At 33.9% G+C, this 12,025-nt stretch overlaps 1 long non-coding RNA gene across 3 annotated transcripts in view; it reads left to right on the forward strand.

The window, feature by feature from the left end:
- The window catches only part of LOC106504728, a 211,556-nt gene that overhangs the window by 72,689 nt on the left and 126,842 nt on the right, over positions 1–12,025 (forward strand). For all 3 annotated transcript variants that reach the window (XR_002346807.1, XR_002346805.1, XR_002346806.1), the window contains exon 3: positions 10,927–11,031. This is a non-coding gene — a long non-coding RNA (uncharacterized LOC106504728). The remainder of the gene's footprint in view (positions 1–10,926; positions 11,032–12,025) is intronic.

Below are 12,025 nucleotides of genomic sequence, written 5' to 3' on the forward strand. Positions count from 1 at the left end.
ATGTAATTATATTAATCAGAAATGTTTTTTCCTATAGAAATTAATGTGTGATATATTAAAAACATCAAATTTCCATTATTTATAAAGTGTTTAGAATCAAAAGTGCTTTAAATTTTTGTGTTCTTAGTATATCCTGAGTATTTTCAGTGACAGAAATTTCAATAATTTCCTACATTTTGTTTGAATTCTCAAGTCGTTACAGTGATAGAAGTCTGAGGAGAAGTTCAGTTGTAAAAATATAACTTGTCTGTGAAAAAAACATCCAGTTTAAAGGAGAGCAATGCAGCTCTACTTGAGCCATAAAAAGAGGTGACATGTAGGATAATTGCATTTTAAAACACAGAGAAAATTTCATCTACATTCAAGTAAGGTAATACTCTAAACTCAGCAGAGTTTCCAGCTTTAATCAAAGCTTTAATAGTCCATTTAAATAAAACTATATTTCAATCCTATGATAGGATTATTAAGAAAAACCCACTTCGTTTTAGTCATTTTGCAATGCATTATAAGAAAAATAGTGTTTGTTTCAGTATACTTGAGAGTTTTTTAACACGTGTTAATTATTCCAGAAAGCCAGTAATGAGACTTTTCATTATAATATCATGTAAAAGTGTAGCCTTCTTGTACTTAGCTTGATTAGATTATAATTAATTCCTCAATGAGGACATATTAGAGTAGGAATCAGAATTTAATGTATGTATTTCTTATGTTTTGTATGCAAGATATTTGCTAGGAAATGGTAGGTTTATGATATAAGTGCATGTCTATGTAAGTATATTAAATCCAAGCCCTATACTGACAGATGAATGACCTTAGATAACATTATTTAAACATTAAGTTTTAGATTATTTTTGTAAAATGAGAACAATACCTACATCATAGCTTTAGAGGATTATATAAAAGAATTTAGGTGCTTGAAATGTAGTACACATTTAACCATTAAAACAATGTCATTTAGTTTAAAAAAAAATTAGAAATTTTATTTACAAGAGTTCAAGATGTATAGCAAGGAGAGGAAAGGGGAAAAAGTAACAATGTTTTTTGGTATTTACTGTGTGCCTGGCACACAAAACATTCAATCTAAGTACTTAAGTTAGAGTTTTTCAGGAAATCCTTGATATAGATCCCAGTATCACCCTTTTTGTAGGAAAAGGAAGTTGAAGCTCATAGATGTTAAGCAAACTGACCACTTGGGGAGCTAGCATTGGAACCCCATTCTCTTTAGTTAAACATATATTCCTTTTTTTTTTTTTTTAATTCTACCTCTTAGTTTCACAAGAACACACGTCACACTAGTTCTTAATTTTTTGTTTGCTTGATTGTTGGTTTTTTTGATCTTTTTAGGGCCGCACCCTTGGCATATGGAAGTTCCTAAGGTAGGGGTTTAACTAGAGCTATAGTTGCCGGCCTATACCACAGCCACAGCCACAGCCACGTCAGATCCGAGCCATGTTTGCAGCCTAAACCACAGCTTACGGCAACACTGGATCCTTAACCTACCAAGTGAGGCCAGGGATTGAACCCACATCCTCACAGATACTAGTTGGGTTGGTTACCACTGAACCACGACAAGAACTCTAGTTCTTGACATTTTAAAATTCTATAAACAATAATGATTTAGCTTCTGCACCCATTTACATGAGAAAATATTGGTTTGCCTTCACTAAACACTGTCTGAGAATGTGTCATTGTTCAGTAATGGAAAACTTCCTTCTCTTATTTAAATATTTGGAAAGACAGTAAGATCCAATGATTAGAAACCATGGGCTCTGAAGGGCAAGAGTGACAGACTGAGACACAATCCTGTACCTTCACCTCCTCCTCAAAGTCTCTGTTTCCTCATCTCTGACATGGGCTCTGAGTTAAAACTTTCTCAGAACAAATAGGACAAGTATAGTGCTTCTAGCATATAGACATTTTTTAATTTAATAAAAATTCTAAGTTAGTGTAAGAGCATCTCACGCAGTAGTCTGTGTTCTTTGGTACTTGAGTAGAAACTCATCTGAAATAACTTAAGCAACAACAACAGCAACGAAGCCTGAAGGTAAATCTGAGTCTAGGGTATTTCACCTAAGGCCACAGAAGAGCCATAAAATATTCTAAGTTCAGGAAACCAATGCCCTCAGAAAACTTTCTTAGTTCATTTATTTGGCTGTATCTATGACAACCTCGGCAATATCATCTTTAAATCTTACCAACAACAAGCATTATTCTGCAGAAACCATGATAAAACTGCTATGGAAATAGGATGAAGTTATTACTATTTGCTCCACTGAGAAAAAGAAAAGTGCTCCTGTGTTATCCAGGAATGTGACTAAATATTGACTTTGGAGTCAATATAATATTTAATAACTTTTTTAGTTTATTAAAATTTTATAGAGTTCTAATCTTAGTCATATTCAGTAGGAAGCCCATAGTCCCTTTTTTGGGTAAACTGGAGTTGTTTTTCTCACTGGAAGAAAATACATACTTTTGATGTAAGATTCAACATTTTTGTAATATTTGAAAGTTACTAAAAAAATTGGATATACTAAGGCAGAATAAGAATAACATGGTCAATATCTGCTGACTCTTAAGCCCCACTCTCTGGATTCATACCTGACTTCATCAATAAGTGTGTGAACTGTGTTAAGTTATTTAACCTCTGGGTAACTCAATTTCCTCATCTCTTTAAAATTTTATAAAGATTGTATATTTTAATGTGTATAAAGTACTGAGAATGGTGAAGTAAATGCTTGATAAATATTAATTAATAGTAATATTAAAATACCAAAAATGCACTCTAGTCCCATAAAAAGAACTATGAAAATAATATACCAGAAGTAAATATTGTCCTAAAACTTTCCTAAATCATTCTATGATGCTATTCTGACTATATGCTGCATTACCTATTCTTTAGTAGGCTGAATATCTGGCCCACTTGGGCTTTTAGGATGAGAAAATATTCCTTGATGGCCTAATGGTTTGAGGATCCAGAATTGTCAATTCAGGGCTTGGGTTCAGTCCCTGGCCTGGGAACTTCCACAAGGCATAGACATGGCCAAAAATAAATAAAGATGAGAAATGAAAGCAAAATATATCATTTCAACAGAAGCTTAGGATACTTTGCCATGAATGATACAAATACTCTGAGCATCCTATGCTAGGTGTTAAGTGCCCTTTCAAATTATATTGCAAAAGGAAAAAAATGTACATTCTTTTTTTTGTTTGTTTTGACTGCCCCATGGCATATGAAATTCCTGGGCCAGGAATCCAATCCGAGCCACTGTTGTTACCTGTGCCACAGCTGTGGCAACACTGGTTTCTTTAACCTACTGGGCCAGTGGGATCAAACCTATATCCATCTGGGTGCTGCAGAGACAGTACTGATCCCAGTGCACCAGAGAAAACTCCAAAAATGTATAGTCTTATAGAAGTATTTATATGCATTTTCATGATTATTTTCAGAACATTATAGCAGTTCAGAAACACTGACAAATTCTAAAGTAAATTTATTAAAATAACATTAAGAATTTTATTTATACCCCCAGATGAATTTATTTTAATTTTACTTTCCTTTTAGTGGAAGTAAACTTATCAATGCTATTTTCAGAATGTACTTCTTTGGAAGAGCATGTCGGCATAAGTCACAGCATCGATACAAAGCCAGTTTTATGTACTCTATCCAAGATAAGTTAGCCACCACGGATAGATGTAACTAACGAGTTACATGTAACTCACTAATGATGAAGAAAATTCATAATACAATTTTTATTATATGGGCTCTCCTATTGAATTCTGTCTTAGACATATACATACATATAAGTGTGTATGTACAAGTACAGGAAAATCTATATAAATTACTACAAATCACGTGGATTCGAGCATTTCTTTCAGGCTTAGTAGAAATGCATTTATACTGTGGAATCGTGTCATTTTAATTTACAATTGAAAAAACAGTAGTAGACCCTAAATTTAATATTGTTGTGAATTCTTCTCTAGATCCTGCATAACAGAAACTTTATTGAATTTAATGTGACCTATCACGCTCTAGTCTCCTAGTTCCCTTCACAGCCCTTAGCCTCATGTATTATATTATTACTTGAGTGTTTGTCACTGTCCATCCTCTTACACAAATGAAAGTTTCTAGAGGAGAGGGGCTTTCTTGTTTTAGTCACTGCTTAGTTCCCAGAGCCCAGACTTGGGTTTTGATCATAATAGATGTATGATAAATGTTAATTGAGTAAATGAGTGAATGAACACCATTCTCTCCTTCCTTCCTTCCATACTTCTTTCCTCTTGTAACAGTCTCCAATTTTCTTTGGGAACACTATTTTCTTTCTCTGAATCTGTCCCTTACCCCATTTCCACTGACCTCTGTGCCCCAGCATATTGCCAGTATAGTGATCAATGGGAAGGCACAAAGACTAAGACAGACCAGTAAAAGCCAATGAGAAATGTGAGGTTTTTGGTGGAAAGAAGCCATTTCTACTGGACTTGAATCTGCTAACATATGGTCAGAACTAAACTCCAAGAAAGCTGAGTATTGATGGCCTTGTTTAAGGCTATCTAACCAGGATAAATTAGGCTATCTACACAGTCATACCAAGGAATAAATGGTCTTCTTTTCTTCTTTTTAAATTACTCAATGAATTTTGTTACATTTATAGTTACAATGATCATCAAGACCTGATTTTATAGCATTTCCATCCCAAACCCCCAGCCCATCCTCCCACCACCTAACCTGTCTCTTTGGAAATGATAAATTTTTCAGGTCTTCTTTTTTTCTTTTTCTTTTCTTTCTTTCTTTTCTTCTTCTTTTTTTTTTTTTTTTGTTTGATTTGGTTTGGTTTTGCATCAGTCATTTTGACTTTATTGTTCTCCATTGCTATTATTTTGACTTGTTTTATGTGGATAAAATATGATTAGGGAATCTTTCATACCAATTACAATGCTTTTGCATAAAATACTAAGGTTAAATCCATATTAACTTAAAATTTCTCAAGATAAAAACTGAATTCAATGTATACATGAAAGATAGGTTAAAGTACTGTTATATTTTATTTCATTTGAAATTTTTAGAGTATTTTGTTATAGGGTAAAGATGAGATTTTTTTAAGAACAATATTTTGAGAACCAGGAAATTATCCTTTATTTGCTTACTGAACACATGTGATGGTATTCAGAATTCAAATTATGGCCAAACGTGCTGCTGCTACCCTGTCCTGGGAATATGAAGGCAGTGACATGAAGTGTCAGTGTATATCATTTAGTGTCATTATTCATATAGTCAACCAAAGCACTGAGACAGTATCTGTTGTTAGCTTATCTTTAACCACTTTTATATGGATAACATGGTCTTTCTAATAAGGACGTACACACCACTAACCATTTTTTCAATTTTTAATCAGAGCAGTACATTGTGGTACTTGAAACATTAACAATCAAAGAAATTATGTGAGAATGTTCATATCTATATCACATGCAAATGCAGGAAAGGAAACCGTTTAATATGTAACAGTAAAAAAAATAATCTGTTTAATGCTGTCCATATTTAACTCTATGCTTGGAAACTCTAGTTATTTCTGTGTGAAATATTGAACTAAGACATCTGCAATCCCCACTATCTTTTAGGGGAGCCATTTTGGAATTTAAAAGAGTCTCTTCTGTTAGTATAGGAAAGGATAATAATTTTTAATGAAAATAAGATCCTAGATTAAAGTGGTGTGCAGGGGCTAGAAAGAGAGTAGTGGAAGAAAGAAGTTAAGATGATGGAGAAGGGTAGGTTTCCACCTTCCCTGTGGAACACTCAACTACTCACAGAGCCTATTATACTGTCTGCCCCATGAAGTCTAAGGAAATGAGGGACATCAAGTGTCTTCCACTGGTTCACCTCTACCAAGAACTTTGCAAAGTTGCATACTAATTACTAGGGATGCTTCAGAGCAGATTTCTCCTGTCATCAGAATCCACCTGTAGTGATGATAGAATTTTTTAGACATCATCAGAAGTGAGAAAGTCTCATGTTTCCAAAGAGAAAATTCTCATTTTGGGTTGGACTTGGAAACTGTATTTCATGAACTTGTTGAATGGACAGTGTGTTAGAAAGAACACTGACAGGTGGTCTGGAGACACCGGATGTGGATTTAGCAGCTGAGTGACCTACAGAATCACTCTCCTGCCCTGCAGGTGATGACTCTTAGGACTTTTCTTTCAAAGAAATACCTGCAAATTGAGTACTACCTCATCATGGAGAAGCTGAGTGATTATGAGGATTCATTTTCATACTCAGTAAAACCATTCAAAGATGGAAAGGAAGTTTTAAGAGCAAAACAGATTATTGGCTTGTGAAAAAGGAGCCTGAACTTACCTGAAATGTTGAAAAAAGAAACACTACTAAAATGACAGTAATTCTGAGGCTCTGATTATTAAATTCTCTGAAATATGGTATTGTTCCTTATCCATACTATTCCAAATAATTATAACACAGTGTAGCCTTGGATTATTTCCTCTGGTGTGAAGTTCTACATTTCTAAATTTTTTACAGTGGAAATATAATAATTTGGCTTTTAGAGATTTCTTTCAAAATAGTTTTTTCAAATAACTTCTTTATCTTCCACCATATACACAGATCCAAACCTTTTATACATATTATGTATATGTCAGATGGCAGATTTACATCTACTACCATTCGGGTGAAGAAAGAAAGTTAGCTCCAATCATTTCTATATCTTATCTAATATTTCTCATGAGCCCTACATCCCTGAGTAGTGATTGAGAAGGGAAAGAGTCTTTTAAGATGTGCCCATATGTTAGCCTCTTTTAGTTTATCTCTCTCTCTCTTTTTTTTTTTTTTTGTGGCCTTTTAGGGCCGCACCCTTGGCATATGGCGTTTCCAAGGCTAGGGGTATAATCGGAGCTATAGCTGCCGGCCTACGCCAGAGCCACAGCAATGCCAGATCTGAGCTGTGTCTACAAACTACACCACAGCTCAGGGCATGCCGGATTCTTAACCCACTGAGCGAGGCCAGGGATCGAACCTGCAACCTCATGGTTCCTAGTTGAATTTGTTCCCGCTGAGCCACAACGGGAAATTCAGTTTATCTTAGTTACAATCTTCTTTTTGAAATATCTTCTTGAGTAAAATTATCAAAATAAAAACTGAATCAAATTTATACAGTAAAAATGTATTATTTGTCATCTTTTATTTTATTTGAAGCTTCAGAGTGTCGTGGTAATGTGTAAAAGTAAAGATGGGCAGTCTCCACTTCTGGTGTTCTTCTGTAAGATGATATTCAGATCGATGGGGGTTTTATAGTTTTGTGGAGGAAGGAGACAATATTTCAATATTGTCCAGTTTTCAAAATGATGTTCTCTAGATCTTCTTTGACTCTGGGGCCCCCTTTAGATGTCCCCTAATGACCTGCATAATTCTAGATGCCTACTGAGTTTGGGGAAGTCCTTGTGCCTTGTTTTGCCTCTGTCGAAGCCCCAGGTTTTCATAGTTATTTGATCCTCCACTGGCCTGCTGATCATTTCAGCACTTCCTTATTTCCTCACCAAAGAAGTAGAGATTTCAACCAGCAATAATCCTTATCCTGCTGCAGGCTACGGCGACCAAGGCCATGGCTTGTGATTGATCTGTTTGCCTCCACCTGGGATCGTTGGGCTTCTTCAAGGGTTACGCAACCCGAACTGTGTTTGAGAAACAGACCTGTAGCTTTGCTGTCCACAGATGCCTCATATTTTTTATCTAGATGTTGCCTACTTCCATACTGGGCTACCCAAGGTTGATTCATGAGGCAATAAGAAAACACCATTGGCATCTTCTCTCCTAGCCCTCCTTCTGTCTTCCTCTCATTTCCAAAGTCCATTTGAAGTGGACCCATAGGTTTTCCATTGCTTCCCACTGGAAGGAAATGACCTTACATCACGTCTTTGTTCCAAGGTGACCTTAGCCCTTCCCTCCTCTGGGGGCCATAAAAGCAAAGGGAGTTAAAGAAATGAAACTGGCTATGTATAGATATTTAATAATCACCTCTGATAGATAGGAGTGAATAGCTGCATATTGATAGATACAAACTAATAAAGATATGGACATCATTTATCATTATCATAGATAAATAATATTGTTTTATAGCTGAATATCTCAATAATTAGGAGGTATGCTCCTCATCTTTGGAAAAATCAGGCTCAATAAATTTTTAACCTAGAAGTAGTTTCTGAGGACTCATGAATAAGAATTAAATTGTCAGTGTTCAAAAGAACATTATTTGATTTCCCTCTTCTAAGAAACAGCATTCATAGGGAATGGGATTTAAATGACAATTCAGGAGATAATTTGTGGCAGTCAGAATACCGTACTGTTTTTCACAGCTAATCCATCAGAGGGAAGGAAATGTATATATGATACATTTATAGTCCCATCCTTCTAGTCTCTGATTCACTTCAACAACAATGGGAAGTTGGCCCTCTTAAATGGAAAAATTATTTTGTAACAACAACAACACAAAGGCCAAAGAAATAACAAAGACTTAGTTATAGGAAAACAATCACTGATAGTTTTGTGAATGTTGTCCAAAGATAATTTAACAGGGGATTTTTCCACAAAGTTAATTGCTACAAAAAATAAGGCTGCATTCAAACAGCTCATTTCTATAAACCAAAAAGAGATTCCAAGAATTTCTTGCTTAATGAGCTTTCTGCAACCTTATAATAAAGTCTCAGCATTGCTTAGAAAAAGCAATTTTCTACCAACCATAGGAGAGCATGTAAACCTCTAATTTATTTAACATAGTTTATTTCTTCTTCTTTTTGATTTTTATAAAATCTTCAAAGAGCAATTTGCTCTGAATCAAACATAGAGTGTTCTTTCCAGCCCAGCCCACCCCTTCTCCATCTTTCTTGAAATTCCAGCAGGGCAGAAGAGGCTGGCTAACACTTTCACTCTCCCTTTCTCCTCCCTCATCTATACTTGTGACTACTGGTCAATACACAACCCAAAGCAAATTTCCTATTATTCTCAAGAGGTAAGCATGGGACAGTCTAACTTGAAATTCAAGTAAGTATTTAAAAATAATTAGGAAATTGATAGGCCAAATTCCTTTCCTTTTTATTAATTCACAGTTTATTCAATTCTCATAAGAATAAAAGGATAGTAGTGCAAATATAGAAATCACTTTCAAAACTCGTTAATCACTTATAGCAGCACATTTCTCTGCGTGTAAGGTTAAGATAAGAAAAAAAAATTGCTTTTTAAAATAGGAATAAAGATTAAGATTCCTGCTCTGTATGCTCTTTTAGTCTCAGAATCTATTCTCTTCAAAGAGGCAAGAAATTCTCTTCAGGATTTCATTGTTTTAGAATAATGCTCTCGACAAAATAATGAAACTGATATGTGAAACATGTCAAGTGTTCGTTACAGATGGTACCTCCAGGGATTATCTCTGTCTCTGTTTCTTAAACACACTAGACATAAATGACAGAAACAGACACCTACCTCCTCATGTTGTCAATGAGAGGAAGGAAGTTATCTTTACAAAGTCATTTTTGTGAACATATTGTGTTTGAATAGTTGAAAATTCTTGGTGACTTTAAATTTACAATATTTTGAATGAAAGAAAATGACAAAAGTGAAGGTTAGTGTTAAATATCTAATAAGAGTATTAAATAATAATATGAAACCCCTAATTTGTATTTATAAGGATACTAAATCTATATACTAAATTTATATAAATACACAAAATTTATAATATATAAATATGTGTAACTAAAACCCTAAATTTATATATTATAATATGCTAAATATTAATTTATATACCTATATGATATATGTATAGATCATACTTATATAACATATATATATATATCAGAATTTTTGCTGCATATGTATATAATATGTGTAGATAGTATTGAAGTATGTATATGCATATATATATCAAAAATTTCTGTAGACTGTGTGTTTTCAAATTGTGTGATCACTAAATTTTGTTTTCATGGGTTTTACAGTATTACTTTTTATTCCCTAAGAAGGACACATTGATGTCCTCTGAATTAGAAAAGTATAATTCAAGTTGAATTAAATATAAATCAATTTTTGTCCCAAATTCTTGAGTTCTTTTAATGATTAGTGTATAAGATGAAATCTTGAACAGTGTGACAATGAAAGTAATAACAATTTCAGAACATAAAAATGAACATATTGAGAAACATATTCCAATTTTAGTCAGGTTTAATAAGAATATCTACGGCATAGTCTTTTAAAAGTAAAACATGCAAACGACCAATAACTAGAAATACTGAATTGTAGTGTTTAGAAAAGTTATCAAAAATCTGGAAATAAGGAGTTCCTGCTGTGGCACAATGAGATCAGCCGCATATCTGCAGTGCTAGAGCACAGGTTTGATCCCTGGCCAGGCACAGTGGGTTGAGAATCTGGAACTGCCACAGCTATGCTATAGGTCCCAACTGCGACTTGGATCTGGGGCCTCTGTGTGCCATAGGGCAGCCAAAAAAAATGGCAAAAAAAAAAAAAAAAAAAGGAAATAAGATGAAAGAGAGTACACACCATATGGAGTCTTTTTCTTTTTAAACAGGCTCACTGGAAGGTTATTTAATAATCTAGGTGAATATACCTGTTTTCCAATTGCTCAGAGTCCTCACACTGAGCTGTTACATGTCAACTTTTACACTTCTGTCCAGTTGGAAAAATAATTCCAAAATAAGAGTTTTATTGTTCTGTAGCCCATTAATTTGTTTTATTTTTAACAATCTTATTCTAATACTTCTATTTAAAAATAATACTAATAAAAGCCCAGTTTATCAAATATTCTTAAAACTTTCACATTTTACTTATTTCTTCATTATCTAGTTAAAAAATGTCATGTTCTTTCTACATTTGTCCGAGAATTATGGTTTTAATTTTAATTTTTATATTATAACTTGCAGTTTTGGAGAACCCACCAAGATGCTGGAATTCTCCAAGTGGATTTGCCTGATGGAGACATTTAAAGTTCATTGACTGCATGCACCTCAAGGGCAGTTTATGCTCAGGTACATTTTCTTGGCTCTCACAGTGATTCTTGAGTAAGACTAAAATTTTACTTTTGTTGACATTTCATTTCTTTAGTTGTTGATATTCTAAATTCTTATTTTTGTTTTTGTTTCTGGTTAAGTCTCTTATTCCTTCCTTCTCTAAGTCAAGGTCATTGCTGTGCCTCTTTCTACATCAGGGACTTAGTGAGTCTGTATTTTGTCTCAGAACATTGAGTTGGTCTCAACTATATAGAGAGAGCTTATGTTTTAAAAATCTGATCTGTGCAAAACCAGTAAGTTATTCCCCATTAGTGGCAGCAGAGGAAAGGGAATCTATCATTTGAAAATCTGGTGATTTCTATTGAGATAATAGATGCTTATTTTTTGCTGGATGAGGGACAAAAAAGAATATAATTTGTTCATCTATTTTTGGTTATTTATTTGTGGGCTCAGATTGATTAAGAAAATATTCCATGTCAGCCAGTATGAGAACAGCTCTTTGCAATCTGATCCAGTTAGTTTTGTGTTTAGTGTTTACTTTCGTCCCTCTAAGTCTGGGTAAATGGAACTATAAGCACCCTTTGTCTGCAAATCTACAAATCAGGAAAGTCTTTACCTTTCTTGTGTGTTTGTGTGAAATATCTTTCCATTTCCATAGATATTAATGTTATTTTTGTCATAACCTATAAGGAAAATGATCTGAAAAAGGACATATCTATATCTGTGATATATATCTGAATCACTCTATACCTGAAACTAAGACAATATGGTAAATCAACTAAACTTCAATTTTTAAAAAAAGAATAAAAGAACTAAAAAATATTGTTATTATTACTTTAAAAAGCTATTTCTGACTATGACATAGAGATTTTTATGTACCTATGTAAATCTAGCCATCCCCACAAAATACCTAGGAAATAAAGAAAATAAATTTCAAATTCTTGAAATGTGACAGCCTTTTAAAAAGAGATTACTTTTTATAGAAACTGCTAGCTCAGAAGTAAGTATCCAA

The sequence above is a fragment of the Sus scrofa genome, chromosome 8 (genome assembly GCF_000003025.6).
Source record: "Sus scrofa isolate TJ Tabasco breed Duroc chromosome 8, Sscrofa11.1, whole genome shotgun sequence".
In the NCBI taxonomy this organism is placed as follows: domain Eukaryota; kingdom Metazoa; phylum Chordata; class Mammalia; order Artiodactyla; family Suidae; genus Sus; species Sus scrofa.